Source organism: Glandiceps talaboti, chromosome 21 (genome assembly GCF_964340395.1).
Source record: "Glandiceps talaboti chromosome 21, keGlaTala1.1, whole genome shotgun sequence".
In the NCBI taxonomy this organism is placed as follows: Eukaryota; Metazoa; Hemichordata; class Enteropneusta; family Spengelidae; genus Glandiceps; species Glandiceps talaboti.
This window is the reverse complement of record NC_135569.1, coordinates 13,180,301-13,187,291: the sequence shown is the minus strand read 5'-3', so window position 1 is coordinate 13,187,291 and position 6,991 is coordinate 13,180,301.

Here is a 6,991-nt window from a genome sequence, read left to right as displayed (position 1 = left end):
CTCCTGCCCTGAAAGTAAATCAACAGGAACGGTTATAGAAATTCATACAATAAGTTAATAAATTTTTGAAAGAAGTAGCATTTGTATCACAAACTCCAAGCGGGAGTCTACTTCAAGTACTTGATACACAATATTCTGCACAATAGCATGGATTTTTAGACTGCATGACAGACAGAAATATCAAGCGAAGGATACAACTTGTGAAACGCGGTTCCTAAATATCACAATTATCGCTAAAATAGGAAGACTTAACGATATAATACATGGCATATAATTTTGTTCAGGAACAACTCTACCGGTTTTCTCATCAGAACATGGAGATACATGTGTAAGGGGAGATACCTCCATGCTCATAACACAGTATCCATTATTCAAATCAAAGTAGACCGTCATTCGTCGTCTCGTTTACATCCTCGTCAGCCCGAAAGAAATATATTGACCCAGCATACTCTGTTGCAAAAGTGGATGTCGTATTTTTCGTTTGTATCTTTTCGGCTTGGGACAAACCTTGAGTTTTAGTTTGGGTTAATTACAAGCTCAGCTTCATATATGCCCCGTATCTGTCATATTCTAGCAATCAAAATTTGCCTTGAAAGCGTTGGTTGTTCTAGAAGTCACCACATAATCAGGTAATTCATTCCAATAGTTTGCAACACGCTGGCTGAAAAAGTTCTGCCTGAGTTGCAATCTTGATCTACGACTAGGCTATGTTTATAAAGCTTCACAACACTTCCCCTAAAGTGCTTTATAGTTTCGTAATTGAAAAATAAAATTAGCACACTTTTAATATTTAGAGGAGAAAGAACAATGTCATGAATTTGTAATTACTGTGTTTGGGTTCAGACATGACACTGTTTATACATGTCACCAAACACCTAGTTTGGGAAAGGATATACATATATATATATATATATATATATATATATATATATATATATATATATAACTCGGTGAGTATCAATCTGCTAAGGCAGTGCTCTATACCGTAGTGGCAGAGCGCAATAGTATATATATATATATATATATATATATATATATATATATATATATATATATATATATATATATATATATATATATATATACCTTTTATTGCAATAGTTCACATATGTGTCAAGACAATAGGTACTAATACCGTATGTGTCTAGGGACGTTATTCAAGCTATAGAGTCCTTTGTTTTATGAAGTTCCAGGACGCTCATAATTATGCATAACCTATTGTTATGTTTGGACGCTCATTAACTATGCGTAACTTATTGTAATTTAATTATTGCATGGAAGTATCACCGATCATAGACCCTACACCACGTTGGTGTAGGGTCTATGCACCGATGTGATACTTCCATGATTACCAATGTGATACGTCCATGATTATTGTAATAATAATTCGACTTGGTTCTTGACATTGGAGTTGGGAGCATCTGTTTCCCCATAGACGTTGGGAGATATCCCCCAAAGCCTATGGTTTCACCTGGCTCCGTCTTTGAGTAAGGAAGTGATGCTGAACTCAAGGCTAACACAAAATAAAATTTAAAGTCTATGATACAGTTTTACTTTACTCCATATATCGTCTCACATATGCAGTATCGTGTAGGATGTTTTTCAGAGACCAGTTGTGTGTGTAATGCCTACACAGAGGTAAAGCTAAACAAATTGGACGTTTTAATAATTTAGTAGATGCGGTAATCCTTTTGACAGGGTTGGTGCACACACTGTTTGGAAAACTATTATCGGATCGCCTTCTAAAACATGTAGCAACCAAATGTCACCTGCCTACTATTTATACTCCCCATTAAAAGTCACGTTGCCATGGAAACATGCTGTGAAATCATCAGGTCTGTGCATTTTAACCAAATTAAGCAGCAAGAAAGTCAAAATAATAAGAGATTTTGGGTGAAAGGTCAACTTTAGAACAGGTGCTTGGGGCCATCTACGACTTTTGAAATTTTAATTGGTTTTAAATAAACGATTCTTACAATCAGTCTGCAATATAGTAACATAAAAATGACAGACTGTAAACAAACAAAGGAATGTCCTAGAAAATTTTGGCACCTCATAACTTGTTGTCGAGCAATACTGTTTACTTCTACTTCCTTAAGTTAGAATAACTTTATACACGGAATTGTGTAAGTTTGGTCTGACATCTCGTTGACAGGTTAGCTCCTTAAGTCTCGTCGTGCATACTACTTTAACCAGAAATTATTTAAGAGCTCGAGGCTTCGAGCAAAATAGTTTCCACAGTGCAACTACATGCGGGTGATACTATGTTAATCTAAGACTCGAGGCTGTAAAACTGACAAGTGGGTATGATTTTCATCTGTATGAAATCTTTTCGTAAATTTGACAATTTTGAGGAAAATTCATCGTTCCTCAAACTGAAACGATTGCTCTCAGTGCAGTTAATGTGATGTAATCTCCACCCTCAGTGGTGAACAACAAAAAATGAGTTTCAGTCGAATTATAAAGATCACAGATGACGGTATACGACAGTACAGTACGTACGTATAGGAACGTAGTGGTAGATGCCTTAACTGAGGACCCAATATAACACAGCGGTAACTCATATATCAAATGACTGATTGGACAGCGAATAGGAATCACTTAAACAATTGTCTCCTACCTTTTGTGGCTTCAAAAAACAAGCATCACCCTAAGAAAGAAAACTTACTTCCAGGGCCGACAGGTGGTCGCTGAAATGACGCGTTCTGGTCAAAGAGGCCCCTTAACTTTGCGGTAGGAATACAACGACCCCCAGTCACTTTAAAGTTTAAAGGGACGTGACTTCTGCATTATCTGTTAATAGTTTGATTTGCATACATAAATAATGACAAGCTGGACATAACACGGTAACCAGGTGCCTTCGTAAACATTTAAGAATATTGTGTACAAATGTATGAACATACGAAAACAGCAGAAGTGCACCTTATCTAGGGGGTCGATGACATGAGTTTCAAGGATGGACTTTTGGGGGCTTCAATACAATCGATACACATCATCACAAACAAAGATACTCCGACCCATGATAGAAGAGGTAACGCCGCTGAAGGCTCAGCGACCTTCGCGAAATCTGTTCAAATAGTGTAGCCGTAAGGCTGACAAATATTTCCCGGACATATTGACTGTTAGTCTGTCGTTCAAGTTTCGCAACCGTGGAGGTTACTGTCAGGGGTTCATGGCGACCAATAGAACATATCGCGTACCTAAGCTTAGAGAGAGTACTCAAATAGATTAGTATTGTGTCGTACATGTAGTAAGTATATGGCATAAAGGATAAACGGCAAACATTTCTTTGTTGAGAAGAGGACATATTCTTTGTTGTATTGATTGGTGGAAATAGTCAATAACGTAACTTTGTAAGACACAGTTTTGTGTCACACGAAAATAATCTTTTCAGTGGCACAATTTATGATCAACTGCATGGGGAACAGCTCTCTGGGGAATGGTGCACCGGAACTTTTATAGTGGGATCAAATACAATAGAAGCCAGTATTAGCTGAAATAGAACTTCGTCTGGCTCAACAAAAACAAAAACATTGCGATAATTTACTGTCAGGTCCGACAAAATGTCATACATTTTGCTACATTTTATTGTCAAGCTAGACATAAATCTTGATAACATTGCTACATTTATGTTATCATCTGGCTCAATAACAAACTTACTAAGATTGCTACATTTTATCGTCTGGCTCATACCAAAAATCATACTAAGATTGCTACATTTTATCGTCTGGCTCATACCAAAAATCTTACTAACATTGCTACATTTTATCGTCTGGCACAACACAAATGTCACCAACATCACAACATTTTGTTTGTGAACTTCGGTTATCTTCAGACTGTCGCCATGATAATATACAGTGGAACTTTCAAATTATTCTTTTTACAGACTGACATAACTTGATTGATTTATGGTGGCGTTATCTATATCATTCGGATTTTACCAGAATTATGTAACATGTACGTTACCAAACGTACACGTCAGGTTATCTACACGTCTACTTGCCAAGGCCGATGCGTCTGTATATGCAAAAACGTTAACTTTTGACTGTCAGTATTACTTACACAACAATGATGGAAACAAGTCGTCTGTCGTAAATTCTAGCCCAAATTGTTTTTCCAGGTGTATTCCTCAGAATCGACCAATCGTTGCAGCCCGCCCTGGCGGTTGTTCTACTAGAAATAGACAAATTTAAAATTACAATTTTCCCAAAAAGTTCACTACTAATAATACAACCATTGCACCTCTTACAGGAGAAATGAAGTTACCTTTGTGTTTCACCCATGGGACACTGTGATGAACACAAAAGACACACACATATTTGAATTCTAGACTAACAATGAAATAGACACAATATACACTGATAGACAAGATCCGTTAGCCAATCACTTTGCAACTTGATATAAGTATTTCTATTCTTTTACAATGCAGTAGAAACAAGATCCTGGTAAAATGATTTGTACTTGATGATTTTAATTGGTTTCAATGGTTTACCTTCCAAATAATTAACTTATCTACTTCTATATCGCCCACTTTGCATGACATCTCTATAATTGCTTCGTCTGCATTTCAACTTGTCTCTGTGTGTAAAAAAACATCTCATAAGTGAAACATCAATGCATCTTCATTTCTCCTGTAATATCCGTTTGCTTCTACCCGCAGCATCCCGGGAGTAGCATGTCCTTGACATGTCGATGCTTTTCATTTTACTCTGATATATTATTAGTGACAGTGCTCGCCAAATGTGATACAATGCATCTATCCGGTTCTCATAACTCACATGTTGGCACATTCAAAGGATATTCTCTTAATGGCAAGCATAAAGACCCACCCACCACCCGCTGGGACCTTCTACCACGACAGGCAAACGTGAATTAAAAGGTGTATGCTATTTCCATGCATGGTGGCACGCAAGCTCTCAAACGTCCTCTTTTCTAGCGCCATTTTCCCATTATTTATCCGGAATTTATTTTTTTCTGATTTCAGAAACTTAGTATAAACTATTTTTCAAAAGTTGAAAAAAAAACAAAATATATAAGATAAGAACCCCCGGGTCGATAGGCTTTTCACTCATGACTTGCACAGATCTCACTGGATTGATGGTGACATGTATATTTGCTAACACAAATAAACCTTGTTGTTGCTACAGCGAAGCCAACCCTAGCGCTAACAGATGGGATGAAAAAAACCCCCAACATTGTCAATGATAGAAAGGTTGGTAGACTAACCTCCGTTCACTGTAAGTGTAATATTTGTCAAGACGAGAGGTCACTACTCTTTGACTGGCGAGGATTATTCTTTCATATGCAGTGCCCGGATGCAGTGTTCTTTCATCAATTCTGCCATTCGTTTGTAGACTTCACCTATACAGACTTTTTTCACTTGTCATTGGGAGAGGCCATTCATATGATGTAGAAGGTTATAACGTTCGAATCACGTAAGGGGCGGCTGTCAGTCATATACCTAGGTGACCAAAATATACCGCTTGCCAGTGGTATACGTAGAGGGCGTCTGCCATCGGCCTATAGTAGCGTTAGCTTCTACTAAATCTCATCTTGACAATTGGGAGGTCAAACGTTTGTCGACAATAATGCATGATATGCATGGGGGGTATATGGGACAGTACTATTCAGAAAATAGTTATGCCGACAACAATCTAGACGTTTTTCAAATTTGGAGAAATGTACATATCCGACCAGTACACGCACAGAACCAGAGACAGACAGACAGGCAGACAGACAGACAGACAGATATACACACACACACACACACACACATAGCGAAAAGCATATATATATATATATATATATATATATATATATATATATACATATATATATATATATATACAGACAGACATACATACATACATATACATACATACATACATACATACATACATACATACATACACACACATACTCACACATACATACATACATACATACATACATACATACATACATATATACATACATACATAGTACATATATACATACATAAAACATCACATTTCACTTTTATAGATATGAACAATACAGGAATTAAATAAAATAGCTATGTCTATGTACATTTTCATAACGTCTTTTTTATTATCAATATCAATAAATTCACCTTTACAATGTTCTTGCCTTATAAACATGATTATTGCAGTATAAATGTTTGAAATATTGCGGCTAAAAACATCAAAGTAAACCAGTTTAAAAGTGACTGACGAATTCTTGTATTTATGTAAAAATGAACTCTCTGAATTCTGGGACGGATAAGTCTACAAAATGAAATAATCTACAAAAGTTTCTCTGATAAAAAGAAATTGAATTTGTATTTTCTGGAATATTATGTCTCGGACGGTTCTACGCGTGAACTCGCTTGACCTGAACAAACTTTGAACGTAACTTTGAGAGTTGTAAACATTTTATGAGAGAGTGTTAAAAATCGATAAATGTTGCACACAAGGCGAGAAAAAAACTCACCAAATCCAACACCATAAAAATAGCCCTATTTACATCCGGGCAATATTGTTCAAACTTTAGCTGTTAATAAACTTGCGGTTTACTGGTGAAATGTCATAACCTGTTTAAGTTAAGCCCGTTCGTATTAAGAGAAGAAAAATACTTTGCATTATATTTTCGAAAACACAAGTAATACAAGGCAGACTTTACTTTCATCACGATATAGTTAACATAAACTTCCATCATTCACAAAAGTTAGCTCTTCCCTTTTATCTCATTGTATTACTCTGGTATATCAAGGCATCAGGTTACTAAGATAGGCACAAACTAAAACTATTGCTGCAACATGTTGATACAACAGTGATAGACTATTGAATGGATGTTGGTTTAATTATAGTCCCTACACGACCCTTTCGTGTAGGGTTTATTGGTTTAATTATAGTCTCAGTATAAAGGAGGCGTCTCTGAATGCTAATTCCACTCTACTGTTCCGAGGCTTCCAAGGTTTACACTATCTTGATTTCAGGGTGATTAGAATCAC